Source organism: Pungitius pungitius, chromosome 21 (assembly GCF_949316345.1).
Source record: "Pungitius pungitius chromosome 21, fPunPun2.1, whole genome shotgun sequence".
NCBI classification, from domain to species: Eukaryota; Metazoa; Chordata; class Actinopteri; order Perciformes; family Gasterosteidae; genus Pungitius; species Pungitius pungitius.
In genome coordinates this window covers 11,262,046-11,275,098 of record NC_084920.1, presented here as the reverse complement: position 1 = coordinate 11,275,098, position 13,053 = coordinate 11,262,046, and the positions used below count along the sequence as shown (strand labels likewise).

At 37.7% G+C, this 13,053-nt stretch overlaps 30 non-coding genes across 30 annotated transcripts; all 30 read left to right on the top strand.

The window, feature by feature from the left end:
* Window positions 1–45: 45 nt before the first annotated feature.
* Window positions 46–127, top strand: trnas-cga (transfer RNA serine (anticodon CGA)). Its single transcript has one exon. It is a non-coding gene; the product is annotated as a tRNA-Ser (tRNA).
* Window positions 128–410: 283 nt separating this feature from the next.
* Window positions 411–483, top strand: trnaa-ugc (transfer RNA alanine (anticodon UGC)). The gene has a single exon. It is a non-coding gene; the product is annotated as a tRNA-Ala (tRNA).
* Window positions 484–714: 231 nt separating this feature from the next.
* On the top strand, window positions 715–796 carry trnas-cga (transfer RNA serine (anticodon CGA)). Its single transcript has one exon. It is a non-coding gene; the product is annotated as a tRNA-Ser (tRNA).
* Window positions 797–1,080: 284 nt separating this feature from the next.
* On the top strand, window positions 1,081–1,152 carry trnaa-ugc (transfer RNA alanine (anticodon UGC)). Its single transcript has one exon. It is a non-coding gene; the product is annotated as a tRNA-Ala (tRNA).
* A 440-nt stretch (window positions 1,153–1,592) lies between these two features.
* On the top strand, window positions 1,593–1,664 carry trnaa-ugc (transfer RNA alanine (anticodon UGC)). Its single transcript has one exon. It is a non-coding gene; the product is annotated as a tRNA-Ala (tRNA).
* Window positions 1,665–1,895: 231 nt separating this feature from the next.
* Window positions 1,896–1,977, top strand: trnas-cga (transfer RNA serine (anticodon CGA)). The gene has a single exon. It is a non-coding gene; the product is annotated as a tRNA-Ser (tRNA).
* A 284-nt stretch (window positions 1,978–2,261) lies between these two features.
* trnaa-ugc (transfer RNA alanine (anticodon UGC)) lies at window positions 2,262–2,333 on the top strand. Its single transcript has one exon. It is a non-coding gene; the product is annotated as a tRNA-Ala (tRNA).
* Window positions 2,334–3,076: 743 nt separating this feature from the next.
* trnas-cga (transfer RNA serine (anticodon CGA)) lies at window positions 3,077–3,158 on the top strand. Its single transcript has one exon. It is a non-coding gene; the product is annotated as a tRNA-Ser (tRNA).
* Window positions 3,159–3,442: 284 nt separating this feature from the next.
* trnaa-ugc (transfer RNA alanine (anticodon UGC)) lies at window positions 3,443–3,514 on the top strand. The gene has a single exon. It is a non-coding gene; the product is annotated as a tRNA-Ala (tRNA).
* Window positions 3,515–4,257: 743 nt separating this feature from the next.
* On the top strand, window positions 4,258–4,339 carry trnas-cga (transfer RNA serine (anticodon CGA)). The gene has a single exon. It is a non-coding gene; the product is annotated as a tRNA-Ser (tRNA).
* Window positions 4,340–4,621: 282 nt separating this feature from the next.
* On the top strand, window positions 4,622–4,693 carry trnaa-ugc (transfer RNA alanine (anticodon UGC)). Its single transcript has one exon. It is a non-coding gene; the product is annotated as a tRNA-Ala (tRNA).
* A 231-nt stretch (window positions 4,694–4,924) lies between these two features.
* On the top strand, window positions 4,925–5,006 carry trnas-cga (transfer RNA serine (anticodon CGA)). The gene has a single exon. It is a non-coding gene; the product is annotated as a tRNA-Ser (tRNA).
* Window positions 5,007–5,290: 284 nt separating this feature from the next.
* trnaa-ugc (transfer RNA alanine (anticodon UGC)) lies at window positions 5,291–5,362 on the top strand. The gene has a single exon. It is a non-coding gene; the product is annotated as a tRNA-Ala (tRNA).
* Window positions 5,363–6,105: 743 nt separating this feature from the next.
* On the top strand, window positions 6,106–6,187 carry trnas-cga (transfer RNA serine (anticodon CGA)). Its single transcript has one exon. It is a non-coding gene; the product is annotated as a tRNA-Ser (tRNA).
* A 285-nt stretch (window positions 6,188–6,472) lies between these two features.
* On the top strand, window positions 6,473–6,544 carry trnaa-ugc (transfer RNA alanine (anticodon UGC)). The gene has a single exon. It is a non-coding gene; the product is annotated as a tRNA-Ala (tRNA).
* Window positions 6,545–6,983: 439 nt separating this feature from the next.
* Window positions 6,984–7,055, top strand: trnaa-ugc (transfer RNA alanine (anticodon UGC)). The gene has a single exon. It is a non-coding gene; the product is annotated as a tRNA-Ala (tRNA).
* A 231-nt stretch (window positions 7,056–7,286) lies between these two features.
* Window positions 7,287–7,368, top strand: trnas-cga (transfer RNA serine (anticodon CGA)). The gene has a single exon. It is a non-coding gene; the product is annotated as a tRNA-Ser (tRNA).
* Window positions 7,369–7,652: 284 nt separating this feature from the next.
* trnaa-ugc (transfer RNA alanine (anticodon UGC)) lies at window positions 7,653–7,724 on the top strand. The gene has a single exon. It is a non-coding gene; the product is annotated as a tRNA-Ala (tRNA).
* A 440-nt stretch (window positions 7,725–8,164) lies between these two features.
* On the top strand, window positions 8,165–8,236 carry trnaa-ugc (transfer RNA alanine (anticodon UGC)). Its single transcript has one exon. It is a non-coding gene; the product is annotated as a tRNA-Ala (tRNA).
* Window positions 8,237–8,467: 231 nt separating this feature from the next.
* On the top strand, window positions 8,468–8,549 carry trnas-cga (transfer RNA serine (anticodon CGA)). Its single transcript has one exon. It is a non-coding gene; the product is annotated as a tRNA-Ser (tRNA).
* A 284-nt stretch (window positions 8,550–8,833) lies between these two features.
* On the top strand, window positions 8,834–8,905 carry trnaa-ugc (transfer RNA alanine (anticodon UGC)). The gene has a single exon. It is a non-coding gene; the product is annotated as a tRNA-Ala (tRNA).
* Window positions 8,906–9,648: 743 nt separating this feature from the next.
* On the top strand, window positions 9,649–9,730 carry trnas-cga (transfer RNA serine (anticodon CGA)). The gene has a single exon. It is a non-coding gene; the product is annotated as a tRNA-Ser (tRNA).
* Window positions 9,731–10,015: 285 nt separating this feature from the next.
* On the top strand, window positions 10,016–10,087 carry trnaa-ugc (transfer RNA alanine (anticodon UGC)). The gene has a single exon. It is a non-coding gene; the product is annotated as a tRNA-Ala (tRNA).
* Window positions 10,088–10,526: 439 nt separating this feature from the next.
* On the top strand, window positions 10,527–10,598 carry trnaa-ugc (transfer RNA alanine (anticodon UGC)). Its single transcript has one exon. It is a non-coding gene; the product is annotated as a tRNA-Ala (tRNA).
* A 231-nt stretch (window positions 10,599–10,829) lies between these two features.
* On the top strand, window positions 10,830–10,911 carry trnas-cga (transfer RNA serine (anticodon CGA)). The gene has a single exon. It is a non-coding gene; the product is annotated as a tRNA-Ser (tRNA).
* A 284-nt stretch (window positions 10,912–11,195) lies between these two features.
* Window positions 11,196–11,267, top strand: trnaa-ugc (transfer RNA alanine (anticodon UGC)). Its single transcript has one exon. It is a non-coding gene; the product is annotated as a tRNA-Ala (tRNA).
* Window positions 11,268–11,707: 440 nt separating this feature from the next.
* trnaa-ugc (transfer RNA alanine (anticodon UGC)) lies at window positions 11,708–11,779 on the top strand. Its single transcript has one exon. It is a non-coding gene; the product is annotated as a tRNA-Ala (tRNA).
* A 231-nt stretch (window positions 11,780–12,010) lies between these two features.
* On the top strand, window positions 12,011–12,092 carry trnas-cga (transfer RNA serine (anticodon CGA)). The gene has a single exon. It is a non-coding gene; the product is annotated as a tRNA-Ser (tRNA).
* A 284-nt stretch (window positions 12,093–12,376) lies between these two features.
* On the top strand, window positions 12,377–12,448 carry trnaa-ugc (transfer RNA alanine (anticodon UGC)). Its single transcript has one exon. It is a non-coding gene; the product is annotated as a tRNA-Ala (tRNA).
* A 440-nt stretch (window positions 12,449–12,888) lies between these two features.
* On the top strand, window positions 12,889–12,960 carry trnaa-ugc (transfer RNA alanine (anticodon UGC)). Its single transcript has one exon. It is a non-coding gene; the product is annotated as a tRNA-Ala (tRNA).
* Window positions 12,961–13,053: the final 93 nt, after the last annotated feature.

Sequence of the window (13,053 nt, the reverse complement as noted above, 5' to 3'; positions counted from 1 at the left end):
ATTATTATTTTTTCCAAATAGTCAATTTTCTGCTAAATGTACCGGGTTGTTGTGGCCGAGAGGTTAAGGCGATGGACTCGAAATCCATTGGGGTCCCCCCGCGCAGGTTCGAATCCTGCCAGCAACGATTTTGTCTCTACCACTACCTCGTCCCACCATTGAGTGATATGGTATTCTACCTAGGTCAACGTGTTCTGTTCTACTTGCAAACTCAAGACAACAAGAATCTGTTTAATGTGGTATAACGAGACTCACAAGATCGATTTCAGACTGTCGTAGTAAGTTTTTGCTTTGGGAAGGTCTCTATTTATTCTTTTCTCCTCATAATTCTTCTATAGTAAGTAAATAAATATATAAATAAATATACATACATATATATCAAAAAAAAAGTAAATTCTGTAGTTTTTACAGGGGATGTAGCTCATGTGGTAGAGCGCATGCTTTGCATGTATGAGGTCCTGGGTTCAATCCCCAGCATCTCCATTAGATATTATGCTCACATTTCAGTTGATTAAAACAATTCATGGGAAAGTTAAAATTTTGAGACGAAGAATCAACAAGGGAAAGGAGAAACCATGTGTCGTTTAGGAAGTAGACTTTAGATGTTTACCCAATCAAGTGTGTTCCACAAATGTGCTCTTTCTAATTCTCTATTCTACCGCTTAGTCAATTATTATTTTTTCCAAATAGTCAATTTTCTGCTAAATGTACCGGGTTGTTGTGGCCGAGATGTTAAGGCGATGGACTCGAAATCCATTGGGGTCCCCCCGCGCAGGTTCGAATCCTGCCAGCAACGATTTTGTCTCTACCACTACCTCGTCCCACCATTGAGTGATATGGTATTCTACCTAGGTCAACGTGTTCTGTTCTACTTGCAAACTCAAGACAACAAGAATCTGTTTAATGTGGTATAACGAGACTCACAAGATCGATTTCAGACTGTCGTAGTAAGTTTTTGCTTTGGGAAGGTCTCTATTTATTCTTTTCTCCTCATAATTCTTCTATAGTAAGTAAATAAATATATAAATAAATATACATACATATATATCACAAAAAAAAGTAAATTCTGTAGTTTTTACAGGGGATGTAGCTCAGTGGTAGAGCGCATGCTTTGCATGTATGAGGTCCTGGGTTCAATCCCCAGCATCTCCATTAGATTTTATGCTCACCTTTCAGAGTTGATTATGGCGATTCATGGGAAAATTCCCTTTTCGAGGCGAGAACAAAACAAGGAAATGAAGGCACCAAGTTTAGTCTATGACGTATAGTTTACATTTTTACCTAATCATGTGTGTTCCAGAAATGTGCCCTTTCTAACTCTCTATTCTAGCGCTTAGTCAATTCTTGATTTTGCTGAATAGTCATTTTTCTTCTACAAGTGCATCTTCGAATCCTGCCAGCAACGACTTTCTATTTAAAGTGGTACAATAAGACTCACAAGATCGATTTCAGACTCTCATAGTAAGTTTTGCCTTTGGGGAGGTCTCTATTTGTTCATTTCTCCTCATAGTTCTTTCCATACAAAGTAAAGTCATATATATAAACAAATATACATATATCACCAAAAAAAAGTAAATTCTGTAGTTTTTACAGGGGATGTAGCTCAGTGGTAGAGCGCATGCTTTGCATGTATGAGGTCCTGGGTTCAATCCCCAGCATCTCCATTAGATATTATGCTCACATTTCAGTTGATTAAAACAATTCATGGGAAAGTTAAAATTTCGAGACGAAGAATCAACAAGGGAAAGGAGAAACCATGTGTCGTTTAGGAAGTAGACTTTAGATGTTTACCCAATCAAGTGTGTTCCACAAATGTGCTCTTTCTAATTCTCTATTCTAACGCTTAGTCAATTATTATTTTTTCCAAATAGTCAATTTTCTGCTAAATGTACCGGGTTGTTGTGGCCGAGAGGTTAAGGCGATGGACTCGAAATCCATTGAGGTCCCCCCGCGCAGGTTCGAATCCTGCTAGCAACGATTTTGTCTCTACCACTACCTCGTCCCACCATTGAGTGATATGGTATTCTACCTAGGTCAACGTGTTCTGTTCTACTTGCAAACTCAAGACAACAAGAATCTGTTTAATGTGGTATAACGAGACTCACAAGATCGATTTCAGACTGTCATAGTAGGTTTTTGCTTTGGGAAGATCTCTATTTATTCTTCTCTCCTCATAGTTCTTCTATTGTAAGTAAATAAATATATAAATAAATATACATACATATATATCACAAAAAAAAGTAAATTCTGTAGTTTTTACAGGGGATGTAGCTCAGTGGTAGAGCGCATGCTTTGCATGTATGAGGTCCTGGGTTCAATCCCCAGCATCTCCATTAGATTTTATGCTCACCTTTCAAAGTTGATTATGGCGATTCATGGGAAAATTCCCTTTTCGAGGCGAGAACAAAACAAGGAAATGAAGGCACCAAGTTTAGTCTATGACGTATAGTTTACATTTTTACCTAATCATGTGTGTTCCAGAAATGTGCCCTTTCTAACTCTCTATTCTAGCGCTTAGTCAATTCTTTATTTTGCTGAATAGTCATTTTTCTTCTACAAGTGCATCTTCGAATCCTGCCAGCAACGACTTTCTATTTAAAGTGGTACAATAAGACTCACAAGATCGATTTCAGACTCTCATAGTAAGTTTTGCCTTTGGGGAGGTCTCTATTTGTTCATTTCTCCTCATAGTTCTTTCCATACAAAGTAAAGTCATATATATAAACAAATATACATATATCACCAAAAAAAAGTAAATTCTGTAGTTTATACATGGGATGTAGCTCAGTGGTAGAGCGCATGCTTTGCATGTATGAGGTCCTGGGTTCAATCCCCAGCATCTCCATTAGATATTATGCTCACATTTCAGTTTATTAAAACAATTCATGGGAAAGTTAAAATTTCGAGACGAAGAATCAACAAGGGAAAGGAGAAACCATGTGTCGTTTAGGAAGTAGACTTTAGATGTTTACCCAATCAAGTGTGTTCCACAAATGTGCTCTTTCTAATTCTCTATTCTACCGCTTAGTCAATTATTATTTTTTCCAAATAGTCAATTTTCTGCTAAATGTACCGGGTTGTTGTGGCCGAGAGGTTAAGGCGATGGACTCGAAATCCATTGGGGTCCCCCCGCGCAGGTTCGAATCCTGCCAGCAACAATTTTGTCTCTACCACTACCTCGTCCCACCATTGAGTGATATGGTATTCTACCTAGGTCAACGTGTTCTGTTCTACTTGCAAACTCAAGACAACAAGAATCTGTTTAATGTGGTATAACGAGACTCACAAGATCGATTTCAGACTGTCATAGTAGGTTTTTGCTTTGGGAAGATCTCTATTTATTCTTCTCTCCTCATAGTTCTTCTATTGTAAGTAAATAAATATATAAATAAATATACATACATATATATCACAAAAAAAAGTAAATTCTGTAGTTTTTACAGGGGATGTAGCTCAGTGGTAGAGCGCATGCTTTGCATGTATGAGGTGCTGGGTTCAATCCCCAGCATCTCCATTAGATTTTATGCTCACCTTTCAGAGTTGATTATGGCGATTCATGGGAAAATTCCCTTTTCGAGGCGAGAACAAAACAAGGAAATGAAGGCACCAAGTTTAGTCTATGACGTATAGTTTACATTTTTACCTAATCATGTGTGTTCCAGAAATGTGCCCTTTCTAACTCTCTATTCTAGCGCTTAGTCAATTCTTGATTTTGCTGAATAGTCATTTTTCTTCTACAAGTGCATCTTCGAATCCTGCCAGCAACGACTTTCTATTTAAAGTGGTACAATAAGACTCACAAGATCGATTTCAGACTCTCATAGTAAGTTTTGCCTTTGGGGAGGTCTCTATTTGTTCATTTCTCCTCATAGTTCTTTCCATACAAAGTAAAGTCATATATATAAACAAATATACATATATCACCAAAAAAAAGTAAATTCTGTAGTTTATACATGGGATGTAGCTCAGTGGTAGAGCGCATGCTTTGCATGTATGAGGTCCTGGGTTCAATCCCCAGCATCTCCATTAGATATTATGCTCACATTTCAGTTTATTAAAACAATTCATGGGAAAGTTAAAATTTCGAGACGAAGAATCAACAAGGGAAAGGAGAAACCATGTGTCGTTTAGGAAGTAGACTTTAGATGTTTACCCAATCAAGTGTGTTCCACAAATGTGCTCTTTCTAATTCTCTATTCTACCGCTTAGTCAATTATTATTTTTTCCAAATAGTCAATTTTCTGCTAAATGTACCGGGTTGTTGTGGCCGAGAGGTTAAGGCGATGGACTCGAAATCCATTGGGGTCCCCCCGCGCAGGTTCGAATCCTGCCAGCAACGATTTTGTCTCTACCACTACCTCGTCCCACCATTGAGTGATATGGTATTCTACCTAGGTCAACGTGTTCTGTTCTACTTGCAAACTCAAGACAACAAGAATCTGTTTAATGTGGTGTAACGAGACTCACAAGATCGATTTCAGACTCTCATAGTAAGTTTTGCCTTTGGGGAGGTCTCTATTTGTTCATTTCTCCTCATAGTTCTTTCCATACAAAGTAAAGTCATATATATAAACAAATATACATATATCACCAAAAAAAAGTAAATTCTGTAGTTTTTACAGGGGATGTAGCTCAGTGGTAGAGCGCATGCTTTGCATGTATGAGGTCCTGGGTTCAATCCCCAGCATCTCCATTAGATATTATGCTCACATTTCAGTTGATTAAAACAATTCATGGGAAAGTTAAAATTTCGAGACGAAGAATCAACAAGGGAAAGGAGAAACCATGTGTCGTTTAGGAAGTAGACTTTAGATGTTTACCCAATCAAGTGTGTTCCACAAATGTGCTCTTTCTAATTCTCTATTCTACCGCTTAGTCAATTATTATTTTTTCCAAATAGTCAATTTTCTGCTAAATGTACCGGGTTGTTGTGGCCGAGAGGTTAAGGCGATGGACTCGAAATCCATTGGGGTCCCCCCGCGCAGGTTCGAATCCTGCCAGCAACAATTTTGTCTCTACCACTACCTCGTCCCACCATTGAGTGATATGGTATTCTACCTAGGTCAACGTGTTCTGTTCTACTTGCAAACTCAAGACAACAAGAATCTGTTTAATGTGGTATAACGAGACTCACAAGATCGATTTCAGACTGTCATAGTAGGTTTTTGCTTTGGGAAGATCTCTATTTATTCTTCTCTCCTCATAGTTCTTCTATTGTAAGTAAATAAATATATAAATAAATATACATACATATATATCACAAAAAAAAGTAAATTCTGTAGTTTTTACAGGGGATGTAGCTCAGTGGTAGAGCGCATGCTTTGCATGTATGAGGTGCTGGGTTCAATCCCCAGCATCTCCATTAGATTTTATGCTCACCTTTCAGAGTTGATTATGGCGATTCATGGGAAAATTCCCTTTTCGAGGCGAGAACAAAACAAGGAAATGAAGGCACCAAGTTTAGTCTATGACGTATAGTTTACATTTTTACCTAATCATGTGTGTTCCAGAAATGTGCCCTTTCTAACTCTCTATTCTAGCGCTTAGTCAATTCTTGATTTTGCTGAATAGTCATTTTTCTTCTACAAGTGCATCTTCGAATCCTGCCAGCAACGACTTTCTATTTAAAGTGGTACAATAAGACTCACAAGATCGATTTCAGACTCTCATAGTAAGTTTTGCCTTTGGGGAGGTCTCTATTTGTTCATTTCTCCTCATAGTTCTTTCCATACAAAGTAAAGTCATATATATAAACAAATATACATATATCACCAAAAAAAAGTAAATTCTGTAGTTTATACATGGGATGTAGCTCAGTGGTAGAGCGCATGCTTTGCATGTATGAGGTCCTGGGTTCAATCCCCAGCATCTCCATTAGATATTATGCTCACATTTCAGTTTATTAAAACAATTCATGGGAAAGTTAAAATTTCGAGACGAAGAATCAACAAGGGAAAGGAGAAACCATGTGTCGTTTAGGAAGTAGACTTTAGATGTTTACCCAATCAAGTGTGTTCCACAAATGTGCTCTTTCTAATTCTCTATTCTACCGCTTAGTCAATTATTATTTTTTCCAAATAGTCAATTTTCTGCTAAATGTACCGGGTTGTTGTGGCCGAGAGGTTAAGGCGATGGACTCGAAATCCATTGGGGTCCCCCCGCGCAGGTTCGAATCCTGCCAGCAACGATTTTGTCTCTACCACTACCTCGTCCCACCATTGAGTGATATGGTATTCTACCTAGGTCAACGTGTTCTGTTCTACTTGCAAACTCAAGACAACAAGAATCTGTTTAATGTGGTGTAACGAGACTCACAAGATCGATTTCAGACTGTCGTAGTAAGTTTTTGCTTTGGGAAGGTCTCTATTTATTCTTTTCTCCTCATAATTCTTCTATAGTAAGTAAATAAATATATAAATAAATATACATACATATATATCACCAAAAAAAAGTAAATTCTGTAGTTTTTACAGGGGATGTAGCTCAGTGGTAGAGCGCATGCTTTGCATGTATGAGGTCCTGGGTTCAATCCCTAGCATCTCCATAGATTTTATGCTCACCTTTCAGAGTTGATTATGGAGATTCATGGGAAAATTCCCTTTTCGAGGCGAGAACAAAACAAGGAAATGAAGGCACCAAGTTTAGTCTATGACGTATAGTTTACATTTTTACCTAATCATGTGTGTTCCAGAAATGTGCCCTTTCTAACTCTCTATTCTAGCGCTGAGTCAATTCTTGATTTTGCTGAATAGTCATTTTTCTTCTACAAGTGCATCTTCGAATCCTGCCAGCAACGACTTTCTATTTAAAGTGGTACAATAAGACTCACAAGATCGATTTCAGACTCTCATAGTAAGTTTTGCCTTCGGGGAGGTCTCTATTTGTTCATTTCTCCTCATAGTTCTTTCCATACAAAGTAAAGTCATATATATAAACAAATATACATATATCACCAAAAAAAAGTAAATTCTGAAGTTTATACAGGGGATGTAGCTCAGTGGTAGAGCGCATGCTTTGCATGTATGAGGTCCTGGGTTCAATCCCCAGCATCTCCATTAGATATTATGCTCACATTTCAGTTGATTAAAACAATTCATGGGAAAGTTAAAATTTCGAGACGAAGAATCAACAAGGGAAAGGAGAAACCATGTGTCGTTTAGGAAGTAGACTTTAGATGTTTACCCAATCAAGTGTGTTCCACAAATGTGCTCTTTCTAATTCTGTATTCTACCGCTTAGTCAATTATTATTTTTTCCAAATAGTCAATTTTCTGCTAAATGTACCGGGTTGTTGTGGCCGAGAGGTTAAGGCGATGGACTCGAAATCCATTGGGGTCCCCCCGCGCAGGTTCGAATCCTGCCAGCAACGATTTTGTCTCTACCACTACCTCGTCCCACCATTGAGTGATATGGTATTCTACCTAGGTCAACGTGTTCTGTTCTACTTGCAAACTCAAGACAACAAGAATCTGTTTAATGTGGTATAACGAGACTCACAAGATCGATTTCAGACTGTCATAGTAGGTTTTTGCTTTGGGAAGATCTCTATTTATTCTTCTCTCCTCATAGTTCTTCTATTGTAAGTAAATAAATATATAAATAAATATACATACATATATATCACAAAAAAAAGTAAATTCTGTAGTTTTTACAGGGGATGTAGCTCAGTGGTAGAGCGCATGCTTTGCATGTATGAGGTCCTGGGTTCAATCCCCAGCATCTCCATTAGATTTTATGCTCACCTTTCAAAGTTGATTATGGCGATTCATGGGAAAATTCCCTTTTCGAGGCGAGAACAAAACAAGGAAATGAAGGCACCAAGTTTAGTCTATGACGTATAGTTTACATTTTTACCTAATCATGTGTGTTCCAGAAATGTGCCCTTTCTAACTCTCTATTCTAGCGCTTAGTCAATTCTTGATTTTGCTGAATAGTCATTTTTCTTCTACAAGTGCATCTTCGAATCCTGCCAGCAACGACTTTCCATTTAAAGTGGTACAATAAGACTCACAAGATCGATTTCAGACTCTCATAGTAAGTTTTGCCTTTGGGGAGGTCTCTATTTGTTCATTTCTCCTCATAGTTCTTTCCATACAAAGTAAAGTCATATATATAAACAAATATACATATATCACCAAAAAAAAGTAAATTCTGTAGTTTTTACAGGGGATGTAGCTCAGTGGTAGAGCGCATGCTTTGCATGTATGAGGTCCTGGGTTCAATCCCCAGCATCTCCATTAGATATTATGCTCACATTTCAGTTGATTAAAACAATTCATGGGAAAGTTAAAATTTCGAGACGAAGAATCAACAAGGGAAAGGAGAAACCATGTGTCGTTTAGGAAGTAGACTTTAGATGTTTACCCAATCAAGTGTGTTCCACAAATGTGCTCTTTCTAATTCTCTATTCTACCGCTTAGTCAATTATTATTTTTTCCAAATAGTCAATTTTCTGCTAAATGTACCGGGTTGTTGTGGCCGAGAGGTTAAGGCGATGGACTCGAAATCCATTGGGGTCCCCCCGCGCAGGTTCGAATCCTGCCAGCAACAATTTTGTCTCTACCACTACCTCGTCCCACCATTGAGTGATATGGTATTCTACCTAGGTCAACGTGTTCTGTTCTACTTGCAAACTCAAGACAACAAGAATCTGTTTAATGTGGTATAACGAGACTCACAAGATCGATTTCAGACTGTCATAGTAGGTTTTTGCTTTGGGAAGATCTCTATTTATTCTTCTCTCCTCATAGTTCTTCTATTGTAAGTAAATAAATATATAAATAAATATACATACATATATATCACAAAAAAAAGTAAATTCTGTAGTTTTTACAGGGGATGTAGCTCAGTGGTAGAGCGCATGCTTTGCATGTATGAGGTGCTGGGTTCAATCCCCAGCATCTCCATTAGATTTTATGCTCACCTTTCAGAGTTGATTATGGCGATTCATGGGAAAATTCCCTTTTCGAGGCGAGAACAAAACAAGGAAATGAAGGCACCAAGTTTAGTCTATGACGTATAGTTTACATTTTTACCTAATCATGTGTGTTCCAGAAATGTGCCCTTTCTAACTCTCTATTCTAGCGCTTAGTCAATTCTTGATTTTGCTGAATAGTCATTTTTCTTCTACAAGTGCATCTTCGAATCCTGCCAGCAACGACTTTCTATTTAAAGTGGTACAATAAGACTCACAAGATCGATTTCAGACTCTCATAGTAAGTTTTGCCTTTGGGGAGGTCTCTATTTGTTCATTTCTCCTCATAGTTCTTTCCATACAAAGTAAAGTCATATATATAAACAAATATACATATATCACCAAAAAAAAGTAAATTCTGTAGTTTATACATGGGATGTAGCTCAGTGGTAGAGCGCATGCTTTGCATGTATGAGGTCCTGGGTTCAATCCCCAGCATCTCCATTAGATATTATGCTCACATTTCAGTTTATTAAAACAATTCATGGGAAAGTTAAAATTTCGAGACGAAGAATCAACAAGGGAAAGGAGAAACCATGTGTCGTTTAGGAAGTAGACTTTAGATGTTTACCCAATCAAGTGTGTTCCACAAATGTGCTCTTTCTAATTCTCTATTCTACCGCTTAGTCAATTATTATTTTTTCCAAATAGTCAATTTTCTGCTAAATGTACCGGGTTGTTGTGGCCGAGAGGTTAAGGCGATGGACTCGAAATCCATTGGGGTCCCCCCGCGCAGGTTCGAATCCTGCCAGCAACGATTTTGTCTCTACCACTACCTCGTCCCACCATTGAGTGATATGGTATTCTACCTAGGTCAACGTGTTCTGTTCTACTTGCAAACTCAAGACAACAAGAATCTGTTTAATGTGGTGTAACGAGACTCACAAGATCGATTTCAGACTGTCGTAGTAAGTTTTTGCTTTGGGAAGGTCTCTATTTATTCTTTTCTCCTCATAATTCTTCTATAGTAAGTAAATAAATATATAAATAAATATACATACATATATATCACCAAAAAAAAGTAAATTCTGTAGTTTTTACAGGGGATGTAGCTCAGTGGTAGAGCGCATGCTTTGCATGTATGAGGTCCTGGGTTCAATCCCTAGCATCTCCATAGATTTTATGCTCACCTTTCAGAGTTGATTATGGAGATTCATGGGAAAATTCCCTTTTCGAGGCGAGAACAAAACAAGGAAATGAAGGCACCAAGTTTAGTCTATGACGTATAGTTTAAATTTTTACCTAATCATGTGTGTTCCAGAAATGTGCCCTTTCTAACTCTCTATTCTAGCGCTGAGTCAATTCTTGATTTTGCTGAATAGTCATTTTTCTTCTACAAGTGCATCTTCGAATCCTGCCAGCAACGACTTTCTATTTAAAGTGGTACAATAAGACTCACAAGATCGATTTCAGACTCTCATAGTAAGTTTTGCCTTCGGGGAGGTCTCTATTTGTTCATTTCTCCTCATAGTTCTTTCCATACAAAGTAAAGTCATATATATAAACAAATATACATATATCACCAAAAAAAAGTAAATTCTGTAGTTTATACAGGGGATGTAGCTCAGTGGTAGAGCGCATGCTTTGCATGTATGAGGTCCTGGGTTCAATCCCCAGCATCTCCATTAGATATTATGCTCACATTTCAGTTGATTAAAACAATTCATGGGAAAGTTAAAATTTCGAGACGAAGAATCAACAAGGGAAAGGAGAAACCATGTGTCGTTTAGGAAGTAGACTTTAGATGTTTACCCAATCAAGTGTGTTCCACAAATGTGCTCTTTCTAATTCTGTATTCTACCGCTTAGTCAATTATTATTTTTTCCAAATAGTCAATTTTCTGCTAAATGTACCGGGTTGTTGTGGCCGAGAGGTTAAGGCGATGGACTCGAAATCCATTGGGGTCCCCCCGCGCAGGTTCGAATCCTGCCAGCAACGATTTTGTCTCTACCACTACCTCGTCCCACCATTGAGTGATATGGTATTCTACCTAGGTCAACGTGTTCTGTTCTACTTGCAAACTCAAGACAACAAGAATCTGTTTAATGTGGTATAACGAGACTCACAAGATCGATTTCAGACTGTCATAGTAGGTTTTTGCTTTGGGAAGATCTCTATTTATTCTTCTCTCCTCATAGTTCTTCTATTGTAAGTAAATAAATATATAAATAAATATACATACATATATATCACAAAAAAAAGTAAATTCTGTAGTTTTTACAGGGGATGTAGCTCAGTGGTAGAGCGCATGCTTTGCATGTATGAGGTGCTGGGTTCAATCCCCAGCATCTCCATTAGATTTTATGCTCACCTTTCAGAGTTGATTATGGCGATTCATGGGAAAATTCCCTTTTCGAGGCGAGAACAAAACAAGGAAATGAAGGCACCAAGTTTAGTCTATGACGTATAGTTTACATTTTTACCTAATCATGTGTGTTCCAGAAATGTGCCCTTTCTAACTCTCTATTCTAGCGCTTAGTCAATTCTTGATTTTGCTGAATAGTCATTTTTCTTCTACAAGTGCATCTTCGAATCCTGCCAGCAACGACTTTCTATTTAAAGTGGTACAATAAGACTCACAAGATCGATTTCAGACTCTCATAGTAAGTTTTGCCTTTGGGGAGGTCTCTATTTGTTCATTTCTCCTCATAGTTCTTTCCATACAAAGTAAAGTCATATATATAAACAAATATACATATATCACCAAAAAAAAGTAAATTCCGTAGTTTTTACAGGGGATGTAGCTCAGTGGTAGAGCGCATGCTTTGCATGTATGAAGTCCTGGGTTCAATCCCCAGCATCTCCATTAGATATTATGCTCACATTTCAGTTGATTAAAACAATTCATGGGAAAGTTAAAATTTCGAGACGAAGAATCAACAAGGGAAAGGAGAAACTATGTGTCGTTTAGGAAGTAGACTTTAGATGTTTACCCAATCAAGTGTGTTCCACAAATGTGCTCTTTCTAATTCTCTATTCTACCGCTTAGTCAATTATTATTTTTTCCAAATAGTCAATTTTCTGCTAAATGTACCGGGTTGTTGTGGCCGAGAGGTTAAGGCGATGGACTCGAAATCCATTGGGGTCCCCCCGCGCAGGTTCGAATCCTGCCAGCAACGATTTTGTCTCTACCACTACCTCGTCCCACCATTGAGTGATATGGTATTCTACCTAGGTCAACGTGTTCTGTTCTACTTGCAAACTCAAGACAACAAGAATCTGTTTAATGTGGTATAACCAGACTCACAAGATCGATTTCAGACTGTCATAGTAGGTTTTTGCTTTGGGAAGATCTCTATTTATTCTTCTCTCCTCATAGTTCTTCTATTGTAAGTAAATAAATATATAAATAAATATACATACATATATATCACAAAAAATAGTAAATTCTGTAGTTTTTACAGGGGATGTAGCTCAGTGGTAGAGCGCATGCTTTGCATGTATGAGGTCCTGGGTTCAATCCCCAGCATCTCCATTAGATTTTATGCTCACCTTTCAAAGTTGATTATGGCGATTCATGGGAAAATTCCCTTTTCGAGGCGAGAACAAAACAAGGAAATGAAGGCACCAAGTTTAGTCTATGACGTATAGTTTACATTTTTACCTAATCATGTGTGTTCCAGAAATGTGCCCTTTCTAACTCTCTATTCTAGCGCTTAGTCAATTCTTGATTTTGCTGAATAGTCATTTTTCTTCTACAAGTGCATCTTCGAATCCTGCCAGCAACGACTTTCCATTTAAAGTGGTACAATAAGACTCACAAGATCGATTTCAGACTCTCATAGTAAGTTTTGCCTTTGGGGAGGTCTCTATTTGTTCATTTCTCCTCATAGTTCTTTCCATACAAAGTAAAGTCATATATATAAACAAATATACATATATCACCAAAAAAAAGTAAATTCTGTAGTTTTTACAGGGGATGTAGCTCAGTGGTAGAGCGCATGCTTTGCATGTATGAGGTCCTGGGTTCAATCCCCAGCATCTCCATTAGATATTATGCTCACATTTCAGTTGATTAAAACAATTCATGGGAAAGTTAAAATTTCGAGACGAAGAATCAACAAGGGAAAGGAGAAACCA